Here is a 14,074-nt window from a genome sequence, read left to right on the forward strand (position 1 = left end):
ATGGTGGATAAAACCAATTTTTCTCCTCTAGGGCCTAACAATATTCTGTGGGCTTTAGGTCTAGGTAGTGGAGCAAAGTTAGAATATACTCTATCTGCATTTATAACTAAATTTCACATGCTTTTTTCTAAAATGAAACCCCTCTTTATACATCTAGATTATATCAATTTTGATTATATCAAGGGTAATTTATGAATATAACAACCTTTCATGATTGCATGAGGATTATATTTAATCTTCCTAGGAGAAGCATGGATGCCTTCATGAAGGTGGCATCATTTAGAGTAGACATGAAAAAAGAATTTTCAAATATAGAAAAAAATAGCAAGAACAAAAGGAATAAACTAAGAAAGTAAGGGCATCTTATATAAAAATTAGTTCAGTTTTCCTGGCAGTAATAGCAGCAGAGCAAAGGGGAAAAAAAGAGAGAGACTTTAAAGTTATGTTTAAAAAATACTGTACTTATTCTTGAATTCATATTTGAAAACAAAAGTTGATATTTAATTCCATAGACAATGCAAATCCAACTAGGTTTGAAAAAGAGAATGGTAGAATTAAAGTTGTTTCAAAGCAAAATTGGTCCAATAATAGTAAGTATGCTTTTCTAGGGTGAGGAGGTATAGATGTTGAAAAAAACAACCAAGAGGTAATTTTAATTATCCAGAAGATAAATAATCAAGGCTTGAACTAGCCTCATGTCAGTAGGATTGGAAAAAAAGGGATGGATTTTTGTTTTAGTGGAAGAGATAGCGTTTATAGACAAGTACCTAAATGTTGTGAGGCAATAAAAAATGAAGACTTAAAGGTAACCCTGAGGCACATATAGTGTGTGACAGAGAATTCTGCTAATATTACAGAACCTAGGAAGTCAGGAGCAGGTGCAGGCTGTGGGACAAAGTTTGGCCAAGTTGACTTTAAGTGCTGACAAGGTATCCAAGTGGAATTGAAGAGGAAGCTTTTGGAAATGCAGAAGCTGAAGCTATGGAGAGAGATGAGGGCAAGCAGTTAGATTCAGGAGTCATCTTAACAATGGTCCTGGTTGGTATATACCTACTTCCTGCCACTCCTGTATTCAGTATCCCATACAACTCCCTCAGTCAATAAACTTCAGGGCTGCCCACACATTTTCTTAGTGGAGTTTGAACTATGATTTAAAATAAAAATTACACAATCTTAGTTCGGTACATATTGTGTTATCTTTGTTGTCTTAAAACAGGAAAAATATTACCCCTTCCTCAAGGCACTTGAAGTTCAGGGGATTACGTGATTCTTGGGAACATGTTCTGGACCCCTATCCTCACCCTGCTAGCACAAATAGCATGATTCTGAGTCCATTGCGTAAGCTCTCTTTTAATTTATAAAATGTGAGTAGTAGAATAATAATCTTTACCTTGTCTACCTTATAAATGTGCATTATTATTAATTAAGACCAGGATAAGGATTTTTAAATGCAAGGGGTGATTATTATGATCTCTTTCCACCTCCATCTTGCATTCCCACATGAAAAATTCAGCCAACAGGATGGTAGGGACATTACATACCATCTTCCAGGCCTCAGATCGGCTAGCGCAGGGTTTGTTTGGTAGGATAGAAAACAGAAATCCAGCCTAGATATGAGGCATGGTAGTGGTGTGCTTGTGGGCAAGGGCTATGAGACTTCAGGCAAGGTATCATTCACAACGTACCTCAGTTTACTCCTCAGAAAAACTGATATGATAATAGAAACTTTTCATTGGGTTGTTGTGACTACTGAGGGCTCAGAAATGTTAGCTCTACACTAATATTCCAATAGGTTCAAATTTTCAGTCTCAAACTTAGATTTACAAAAATGTAGTTTTATTTCTTTAAAAATTAAAATTAACACAGCTCTGCCATCTTTACTCCAGCTATTGGCAAGTTTCTTATCCATTTAAAGTAATAGTCTCTTCTTGTTCTAAAATAAGTTCAATTCAGGATTTGGACTCAGTTGATTATGGTTTTCATCCCCCTTCCTTTGCATTTTCTGATCTCTGGTGTCTAATCATAGTCCAGGCATCAGGTCATAAATGCCTGGTCCACATGCCCATATCCTCTATCCTTGCTGCTCTCCATGGTTGTGAACATGTTAATCCTGGTACTTTTCATTGTGCACTGGCACCTGCTGATGACATCCATGATCTTTGTGGCCTCTTGTCGAGAAGTTCACATACTATGCCTTCAGTGTACTCAACTATACTGATCAACTAAGTTAAGCTGCAATAACAAATAACTCCCAAGTCCCAGTGGTTTATAACAACATAGATTTAGTTCTTGCTCTGGCTACATATTTATTGAAGGTCAGTAGTAGTCCCACTCAATGTCAATCTTTACTCCAGGATATAGGCAGAAGGAGCTGCTCCTTCAAGGACTTGGCAATCTCATGGCAGAATAAAAAGAGATGGTGGAGCTACCTAATGGATCTTAAAGCTTTTGCTAGAAAGTACTTACATCACTTTTCAGCCAGAAATGGCCAGGTCCAGTTTCAATGGTGTGGAGTAGTGTAATTTTCTTCCTGGAAAGAACAGAAAATATTTTTTAAGTAATGTAATCTACTCCAACATACCAGGCTTTTTTGGGTCCACCATATCACACTCTGGTGTAACCATATCTTTCTCAGGCCACCCACATGCAATTTTCACATGCAGGCGGGATGAGCAGGACACCGGGACTGCCCTCAGTTACATCTGCCTAGACACACCAGAGTACACAGTCCCCAGATAGGTGGGGAGATACACAGCTTCCTAATGTCAGATCTCCAAACACTTTTCAAGCTCATTGTCTAATAGAGTTCTGAATATAGCAGACACTCTAACAGGCCTCCCCCTAACATGCACAGGGCCCAAGGCAAGAACACAAATGGAGGTTCACATATTATATGTGTAAATATTTAAAAGTTATGACATGTTGCCAAACTATTACATCAAATATGCTCTAACATTCCACCTTGACAAATAAATCTTCATTAAGACTTGGAAGGTCAGTTCCTCATCAGAACCTGACAGAGCAGAGAGAGCTTGCCCTGTCCCAGGACTCAGACCCTCTTTTATGGGCCTTCTCACACTCTCAGAGAGTCCTCCTGCCCATGCACCAGGACATTCCAGCCAGCTCAACCGTGCTGTAACCATGTCTTCCGCATCTAGTGCTGCACTCACTAGCAATAGCCCATAATGGGGGAAAAGGCCTACACAGTCCTTGGAAACAAGTTTAGTGACGTTGGGCTGGAAATTCAGGAGTTCTGGGCCCTGCAACATGGTCTAGAAGGAGGCACATGGGCTCTGGATAAACACATCCTTTTGGACACAGGACCCCTCACCTGTGAGGAGGGGCATAGCCAAACGAGAGCCAAAATGGCATGGGACAGGGGAACCCTCAACTATGGTCTGAGGGTTCTAAGTCAAAATAAACTTTAGAGCATATAACCATAAGTTACATTCATATCAAAGTATATTTTCACGTATTTGTATGTCAGTAATAGAACTTAGTCATAAGAAGACTGTAAAAGATCATGTTTTAAGACTATCTGCTCTCTCACTCTGTTCAGCTACAAGCACTGATTGCGTTATAATTAGCTTCACTTGTTTCTGAGCAAAATTGACCCAGCCAGAAAGTATTTCAAGTAATCCCTGTTCATTTTATAAAATATCTATTCCTTTGGGGAAAGAATTCCCTGAAAGTTTCTTCTAAATAATTTTTTCGTTAAATTCTTTTAAAAGATGGCTTTATTTACAAATGTGTGCATTCTTTTAAGACTTCTATATCTACTATGTCAAGTAATGTCGATTTGTCTTTGCAAATAACTCAACACAGATTCTGTCTTTTGTCTAATAACACGCTACTAACTGATTGGGATGTTGGTGTCAGCATGATGAATCACCGGTGACTTATCTTCCTTCCCTAGCATGATCCCTGCTGTGTGAGAAGGGAGATGTCTTTTGTATACAGCTGGTCAAGATTCAAGGGCTGTGCCTACAGCCAAGACCAGGAGGTTTTTCTCTGAGTGAAATTAAAGGAGACTCCAACTGTGGCCTCACTGGTACCTAAACATCAACTTCTCTGCCCCCAACACCACCACCACCTACCATGTGCTTAAATGAACAAGGAGCATAATCTGATTAGGCTGGCAAGTCCTCTTTACAAAAACACAGATGGAATTGCTTTACAAATGCGAGTTACAACATGTGAGTTACAATTCTGCTTGGTATAAGAACATCCATTTTATTAGTTTGCTGGTCTTTCACTACCAAGGCAGTTTTTAAGAAACCTACCAATTTGCTTTATTTTATATGTACTTAATTTTTTGATTCTCAAACAGGGAAAATATGAAACAGAAAACGTCCATGTAACCATGCTAAACAAGAAAGACAATTACTTTTCCCTAATGAAATGTTTTATTTCCTTAGTTTGCTGTTTCATTAATTTCCCAACTTCATTTTATGCTGATCTAGATTTTAGTGGTTTTCCCTGAACACAACTTGAACAAGAGATGTTTGGATTAATTCAAGAAAATATGTGTAAATGTGGTGTGGGAGGCACTTTTCTATGAGCTGAGTAATGGTAAAAGGCAATCCAGGTTTCTCTGTCACATAACTTTCATTTGAAAGCTGGGCTGGGGGCAGATTAAAACAGGCAAAAGAAAAAAGGATTAAACATAGTGCAAATTATGAGAAAGAAATGAAAAAAGACAGACAGCAACTGTTGGGCACATAACTTGCAAGGAGCCCTCTCCAGAGGTGAGACTTAAGCTGAGACCTTACTAACTAGAGAGATGAAACAACACATGTGAATATTTGGAGAGAGGCTCAGCCACCAGTCGACATCAAGCACAAATGCCCAAGAATGGAACCAGCTTTGTGTGTTCCAAGATTGGGAAGAAAGTCATTGTGATGGGAACATAATGCACAAAGGAAAGAGAGATAGGAAATGAGGAATGACAATTTCCCAAGAGTAAGTTCTATTTTATTTTTAGTAGATAGTCACTGGAGGATTTTCAGCTGAGAAGTAATGTGATCCAATATGTAGTTGTAGGAGATTACTTTGGTTGCTGAGTGTGGAACGTATTTTGAGCTAGGATACAAGGCAATGGGTGATAGGGCAGTGCTATCTCTATCATCCCTTAAATGTCCCCCAAAAGTTCACGTGTTGGAAATGACCTCTATTGTAACATTGTTAAGAGGTTAGGAAATCCAATTATGGTGATTGAAAGGTGGGGCTTTTAAGAGGTAATTAGATTGTGAGGACCTTACTCTCATGAATGGATTAATCCATTGATGGTAATGGGTGTGGTTCTGATGGCTTTAAAAGGGGAGCCAAGTGAGGAGGCTCTCTTGCTCAGTCATTGGCCATGTGATACTCTGAGTCCTGTAGAGTCACCACCAAGAGGAAGGCTCTCACCAGATGCACTCCCTGGACTGTGAACTTCCCAGCCTCTGAACTGAAGAAATAAGTTTTATTTCTTTATAAATTACCCTGCTTCAGGTATTCTGTTATAAGCAACAGAAACACACTAATACAGGCAGGAAGGAGTGAAAACAGGGAAGCAGTTGGGACACAATTATTGTTCGCAGCCTTGATCCACTTCTGACCTGGGGTCTTTCCAGATAGAAAAATAAGACCTGAAGGGGTTTCAAGATGGCGGCGGCTGCGGCGGCTGGCGCGGAGTACCTGAGGTGAAAAAGGTGGCCACTGGGCCTCAGGCAGCCGGGAAACCTGTGGACCTTCCTCTCGCCATCTCTTAAGGGAGGACTGCTGCTGCTGACCGGTCGTGGGGGGTGACCGCCACTTTGCCCCCCGACAGGAGAGGCTGCCTCATTTACAGGCAACAGCTTTGAAGTGTGGAGCAGGAAAAGAACTGTTTCTTAGCTGCAAAAGCGAGTCTCGAAACAGGGAACACGGCGCCAGGGCTGCGGTGGATGCAGCCAGGATCCCGGAGGCCGGGGCCGCACTGAAAGCGGCCAGCTGCCCTATTCAGGATTCGAGGTTTCAGGCCGGCATTAAAGAAGATTCCTGGGAGCCCCCGAGCCGCGCCGCGTCTGAATAGCCCGAGGCGGCAGCGGCCGAGAACTGGGAAAGGCGGCAAACCAGAGACAGAGAGCGAGCACCCGACCTGGCACAGCACTGTGAGTGATCCCTGGCACAGCTCTGTTCGGGGGGTGGATACCCACGCGGCTCCCGCCTGCACCACCAGCCCACTCACCACCGGTGCTGCCTCCATTTTCCCAGGTGCGGGCAGCTCCGCCCTGCTCGGCCATAACTGAGCCCTCCCACTTGCTTGGCCTGGCGCCGGGCTTTCCGGAGCCTGCAGACCGGCCTCGGCTCCAACTCCCTCCGCGGTTCTCTGGTGGGGCTGGTGGCAGGGGTGTCCCGGGCCAGAGTCAGGAGGGCAAGGTAGTACCCGTCACTCCACCATACCCTGGACTCCGGCCCCAGGTAAACTCCCTGTTACTGGGAGGCAGACACCATTTCTGCGGCCACCAGTTTGGAAAAAAGCCTAACGAATTTCTGGTTGGGAATAGTGTGGTAGGAGAGTTCCCAGGTCCACTTGAACCGGCCGGAGACCAGGCTGCAGGTGGGCGCTAGACTCGGTTTATACCGGGGGGATACAAAGGTGAACAAGACCCGAGAAAGATCTACATAGTGCTACAAAGGCACCCAGAGAGACCAGTCGTCTGTGCCTAGCAGAAACCTGGTAGACTTCCTGGGCGAGGCGGTGCCGAGCAGGGTCTTGAAGGCCCAGCTGATAGACGAGGGGTGCAGAAGACACGCCCCAGCCCAGCACAGTGCGCACAGAGTGGGGAGACGTGCGGCCAGGGAGGCGGAGACTCGACAGAAACCACACACCCGGTGGGGTTCCCACTGCACGATCTAACAGCCTGGGCCAGAGCACACGGAACAGGGAGAAGTCCTGCACGGGAAGTGAAAGCTCAAAAGAGATCACACACCCTGTGGTACGTGATCCACCAGCCCAGCAGAGTCCAAGCTGACCAGAAAGGTGGCTCCCCGGAGAAGCCCAAGACCCGAGGCAACCACACATACAAGGCACTAGAGGCCAACTGAGCAGTCACGGAGGGAGCCATACCAAATTGGCAACCACAGCAACATCCTAGTTAGTCATTAGTCTTAAACCGGTGAACTGTGAAACCCCCGGCCACAATGAATAAACACCAAAAAAAAGATACCAGAAATACAAAAAATCAAGAAAGTACACCACCAAAAGTTAATAAATCTCAAACTCTAGATCCTATAGAACAAGAAGCCCTTGAAATGACTGACAAGGAATTTCGAGTGATAATTCTAAGGAAACTGAATGAGATACAAGAAAACTCAGCTAGACATCATGATGAAATGAGGAAAAGTATACAGGATCTGAAAGAGGAAATGTACAAGGAAATCAATGTCCTGAAAAAAAATGTAGCAGAACTTGCTGAACTGAAGAAGTTATTCAACGAAATAAAAAACACAACGGAGAGTTTAACCAGCAGGCTTGTCGAAGTTGAAGAGAGAACCTCTGAACTTGAAGATGGGCTGTTTGAAATAACACAAGCAGACAAAAAGAAAGAAAAAAGAATCAAGGACATTGAAGAAAATCTGAGAAAGATATCAGACAACCATAAGCGATCAAATATCCGAGTCATGGGTATTCCAGAAGGGGAGGAAAATGGAGATTCCATTGAAAACATATTCAACAAAATAGTGGCAGAAAACTTCCCAGGTATAGGAAAAATCACAGATCTTCAGATCCAGGAAGCTCAACGATCTCCAAATGTATTCAACCCAAAAAGACCTTCTCCAAGACATGTCATAGTCAAATTGGCAAAACTCAGAGATAAAGAGAGAATCTTAAAAGCTGCAAGAGAGAAGCGTCAAATCACCAATAAGGGAGCCCCAATCAGGTTAACATCAGACTTTTCATCACAAACCCTAAAAGCTAGAAAGGAATGGGATGATATTTTCAAAATACTAAAAGACAAAGATTGCCAGCCAAGAATACTCTACCCTGCAAGGCTATCCTTCCGAAATGAGGGGCAAATAGTATATTTCTCAGACAAACAAAAACTGTGGGAGTTCACTACCACAAGACCACCCTTACAAGAAATCCTCAAGGGAGTATTGGGTTTGGTTCCTGAAAAATAACTACCACTGCCATAAAAACCCAAGAAAAATCTAAACCCGCTAGTATAATAAAAATGGCATTCATGAAGAGAAAACAAGCTAACAAAAACACTATCTACAACCTAAGGAACCAACAAACACAGAAAACAAACAGTAAATCAGAAAGCAAGGAACAAAAGACACCTAAGACAACCAAACAACCAATAAAATGCTAGGAATAAATCAACACCTTTCAATAACAACTCTTAATGTAAAAGGCTTAAATTCCCCAATTAAAAGACACAGACTGGCTGACTGGATCAAAAAGCAGGACCCAACTATATGCTGCCTACAAGAGACCCACCTCACCCATAAAGATTCACACAGACTAAGAGTGAAAGGATGGAAAAAGATTTACCATGCAAACAGAAAAGAAAAACGAGCTGGAGTAGCTATTCTTATATCTGACAAAATAGACTTTAAACTAAAAACCATAAAAAGAGACAATGAGGGACAATACTTAATGATAAAAGGACTGATCCATCAAGAAGACATAACAATCATAAATATGTACGCACCCAATGTTGGAGCAGCCAGATTTATAAAACAAACTCTATTAGACCTAAAGAAGGAAATAGACACTAATACCATAATAGCAGGGGACCTGAACACCCCACTATCAATATTAGACAGATCATCTAGGCAAAGAATCAGTAGAGAAACACAAGATCTAAACAAGACTCTAGACCAATTGGAATTGGCAGATATCTACAGAACATTCCACCCAACAACCTCAGAATATTCATTCTTCTCAGCAGCACATGGATCATTCTCCAGGATAGATCACATATTAGGTCACAAATCAAGTCTCAATAAATTCAAAAAAATTGCAGTTATCCCATGTATCTTCTCAGACCACAATGGATTAAAACTAGAAATTAATAACAAACGAAACTCTGGAAAATATACAAACACATGGAAATTAAACAGCATTCTACTTAATGACATATGGGTCCAAGAAGAAATCAAGCAGGAAATCAAAAAATTTATTGAAACTAATGAAAACAATGATACATCATACCAAAACCTGTGGGATACTGCAAAAGCAGTATTGAGGGGAAAATTTATCGCATTAAACGCTCACTTCAGAAGAATAGAAAGATGGCAAGTGAACAACCTAACACTTCACCTTAAAGAACTAGAAAAACAAGAACAATCCAAACCTAAAGTTAGCAGACGGAAAGAAATCATTAAGATCAGAGCAGAACTGAATGAAATTGAAAACCAAAAAACAATTCAAAAGATCAACGAATCAAAAAGTTGGTTTTTTGAAAAGATAAATAAAATTGACAAACCATTAGCATGGCTAACAAAAAAAAGAAGAGAGAAGACCCAAATAACCAAAATTAGAAATGAAAAAGGCGATATTACAACTGATTCATCTGAAATACAAGGAATCATTCGAGACTACTATAAACAACTATACGCCAACAAATTTGAAAATCTGGAGGAAATGGATAAATTTCTGGACACACACAAGCTCCCAAAACTGAACCGTGAAGATGTAGAAAATTTGAACAGACCAATAACAATAAAGGAGATTGAAGCTGTTATCAGTAGGCTCCCAACAAAGAAAAGCCCAGGACCAGATGGATTCACAGCAGAATTTTACCAAACATTCAAACAGGAATTGACACTGATTCTTTACAAACTATTCCAAAAGATTGAAACGGACACAAATCTCCCAAACTCATTGTATGAAGCAAACATCATCCTGATACCAAAACCAGGTAAAGATATAACCAAAAAAGAAAACTACAGGCCAATATCCTTGATGAATATAGATGCAAAAATCCTCACTAAATTACTAGCAAACAGAATACAGCAACACATACGTAAAATTATTCATCACGATCAAGTGGGATTCATCCCAGGGATGCAAGGTTGGTTCAACATACGCAAATCAATAAATGTGATACACCATATTAATAAACTCAAACACAAGGACCATATGATCATCTCTATAGATGCTGAAAAAGCATTTGATAAAGTTCAGCATTCATTCATGACAAAGACCCTCTATAAGTTAGGTATAGAGGGAAAGTATCTCAACATAATTAAAGCCATATATGCCAAACCCACAGCCAATATCATCCTGAATGGGGAAAAGCTGAAAGCTTTTCCTTTAAGAACAGGAACTAGACAAGGATGCCCACTCTCACCACTCTTATTCAACATAGTGTTGGAAGTACTAGCCAGAGCAATCAGAGAAGAGAAGGAAATAAAGGGCATCCAGATTGGAAAAGATGAAGTCAAACTGTCCCTGTTTGCAGATGACATGATCCTATATATCGAACAGCCTAAAACCTCTACAAAAAAACTGCTGGAATTGATAAATGATTTCAGCACAGTAGCAGGATACAAAATCAACACACAAAAATCAGTAGCATTTCTTTTCTCCAATAGTCAACAGGCAGAACGAGAAATCAAGAAAGCCTGCCCATTTACAATAGCCACCAAAAAATTAAAATACTTAGGAATTGAGTTAACCAAGGAGGTGAAAAATCTCTATAATGAGAACTACAAACCACTGCTGAGAGAAATTAGAGAGGATACAAGAAGATGGAAAGATATCTCATGCTCTTGGATTGGAAGAATCAACATAGTGAAAATGTCCATACTACCCAAAGTGATATACAAATTCAATGCAATCCCCATCAAAATTCCAAAGACATTTTTCTCAGAAATGGAAAAAACTATCCAGACATTTATATGGAACAATAAAAGACCACGCATAGCCAAAGCAATGCTGAGCAAAAAAAATAAAGCTGGAGGCATAACACTACCTGACTTTAAGCTATACTACAAAGCTATAACCAAAACAGTATGGTACTGGCATAAAAACAGACACACTGACCAATGGAATAGAATAGAGAATCCAGAAATCAACCCACACACTTACTGTCAGCTGATCTTTGACAAAGGCACCAAGCCTATTCAGTGGCGAAGGGACTGCCTCTTCAGCAAATGGTGCTGGGATAACTGGATATCCATATGCAGGAGAATGAAACTAGATCCATACCTCTCGCCGTATACTAAAATCAACTCAAAATGGATTAAGGATTTAAATATACACCCTGAAACAATAAAACTTCTTAAAGAAAACATAGGAGAAACACTTCAGGAAATAGGACTGGGCACAGACTTCATGAATACGACCCCAAAAGCAAGGGCAACCAAAGGAAAAATAAACAAATGGGATTATATCAAACTAAAAAGCTTCTGCACAGCAAAAGAAACAATTAAAAGAGTTAAAAGACAACCAACAGAGTGGGAGAAAATATTTGCAAAATATACATCTGACAAAGGATTAATATCCAGAATATATAAGGAACTCAAACAACTGTACAAGAAGAAAACAAACAACCCAATTAAAAAATGGGCAAAAGAGCTAAGTAGGCATTTCTCTAAGGAAGATATACAAATGGCCAACAGACATATGAAAAAATGCTCAACATCACTCAGCATCCGGGAAATGCAAATCAAAACCACATTGAGATACCATCTAACCCCAGTTAGGATGGCTAAAATCCAAAAGACTATGAACGATAAATGCTGGCGAGGCTGCGGAGAAAAAGGAACTCTCATACATTGTTGGTGGGACTGCAAAATGGTGCAGCCTCTATGGAAAATGGTATGGAGGTTCCTCAAACAATTGCAGATAGATCTACCATACGACCCAGCTATCCCACTGTTGGGTATATACCCAGAGGAATGGAAATCATCAAGTCGAAGGTATACCTGTTTCCCAATGTTTATCGCAGCACTCTTTACAATAGCCAAGGGTTGGAACCAGCCCAAATGCCCATCATCAGATGAGTGGATACGGAAAATGTGGTACATCTACACAATGGAATACTACTCAGCTATAAAAACGAATGAAATACTGCCATTTGCAACAACATGGATGGACCTTGAGAGAATTATATTAAGTGAAACAAGTCAGGCACAGAAAGAGAAATACCACATGTTCTCACTTATTGGTGGGAGCTAAAAATTAATATATAAATTCACACACACACACACACACACACACACACACACACACACAAAACCGGGGGGGGAAGAAGATATAACAACCACAATTACTTGAAGTTGATACGACAAGCAAACAGAAAGGACATTGTTGGGGGGGAGGGGGGAGGGAGAAGGGAGGGAGGTTTTGGTGATGGGGAGCAATAATCAGCCACAATGTATATCGACAAAATAAAATTTAAAAAAAAATAAAAAATAAAAAATAAAAAATAAAATAAATAAATAAATAAAAAATTAAAAAACAAAACAAAACAACCAGGTTTGAACTACCTTAACTGAATAAAGCACACCAAATTGAAAGAGATCACATGTAAATTTTATCCATGGATTTTACCCAATACAGCTTTAAAAAAATGGTAGTCCTGAAAAACTATTCCACATACCTTGAGAAGAATGGGCGTCACCAAACCTATACTGCTTTCTCTGTTCTGGATTTAGAGTACCCCAACATAAGCCCAAAGACCTATTTCTATTGCCAACCTTTGCCTATATCAGGAATATGCACAATTCTGGTAAAAACTTGAAGTTCTGTATGTTTAAGGTACCTTAGCTTATAATTAAAGGTGGCTTACTCCAAACCAATATTTCAAATTATCCTTTTGACACCTGGATGGTTTGAAAGCCCGGGGCAAAACATCTAGCAAGATTTGGGGTGGTGGAGGGGAGAAGGGCCTCTGACTGCTTCTGAGGTAGATCTCCTTTTTGGGTAGATCAATTGTTGAAAAGATTACAGAAGCAAGTTGAGTATCTGAAGATTGATTTCTTTCAAACTATTTATGCATACGTCCAGTTTGAAGACCATCACTCTAATTGATCTTAATGAGACTCAGTACACAGAATTAGACAGACCTGTGACTGTCCAGTAAAGGCTGCCTAGGCATCACAGAACCACTTAAAGATTGGGGGGGGTAGAAGGTAGAGAGGAAGAGATGAAAAATTGACACTGGGCTCTTGCATTACATTTTTATTCATATATTTAGCAAACATTTATTTAGCACCTACTATATGCCAGGCACTGTTCTAAGTATTGGGAATATCATGTTGAATAAGACAAAGTCCCTGATTTTGTGGACCTTAAATTCTAGTAGAAATAAACATGTGTGTGTGTGTGTGTGTGTGTGTGTGTGGGTGTGTAAAATGTTATATATCCTGGCTATGATATTGTACTATAGTTCTGTAAGATGTTATCGTTAAAGGAAACTGGGTAAAGGGTTAAAAAAAAAAAAAAAAAAAAAATAAGACCTCACCATACTCTAGGCTCATTCACTTTTTTTCTTGGCCTTTGACCCGGGTTCATAGTTTGTGGCCTCCTTATTTCTTGGTCTCTTTTTCCCTTTATCTAAGATATGTCATAAAGTCAGTTACATTTTCTGCAAATGTCCGGAGCTCTTCCTCTGACCCCCTATGCAGAGGAATGTGCAGAATTTTCCTTCTGGTAGAGACACATAGCAATTGCACCTGGAGTTACCAGACCCTGATATCCAGATGGATGACAGTATTTATAGAAGCTAGGCACTGTTTCCTAGAAGTTGCTAAATATTCAAGAGCATGTTATGATAGGCAAATATATTTTATTTTTTCCTCTTTCTGAATTAGTCATTTCAAATTCATAAATTATAATTGATGAGAAAGCCAACTTCATGGACATGGAAAGTCAGGCTATGAAAAAGCAAAAAAAAAAAAAAAACCCAATTTTTTTTTTTTTTTTCTCATGTTATCGGATACTGGCAGCTGGGTAGCATTTAGAGGATTAGAAACATGCATGATCTTCTATTTAGTTTTTGGTCCTTATATATATCCAGTCTAATTTTTGGCCATCCCTTTTGCTGTCAGTTATTAGTATTTCTGAGGAGGGACAGTTAGTGGTTTTGGT

This window comes from Cynocephalus volans, chromosome 8, assembly GCF_027409185.1.
Source record: "Cynocephalus volans isolate mCynVol1 chromosome 8, mCynVol1.pri, whole genome shotgun sequence".
Taxonomy (NCBI): Eukaryota; Metazoa; Chordata; class Mammalia; order Dermoptera; family Cynocephalidae; genus Cynocephalus; species Cynocephalus volans.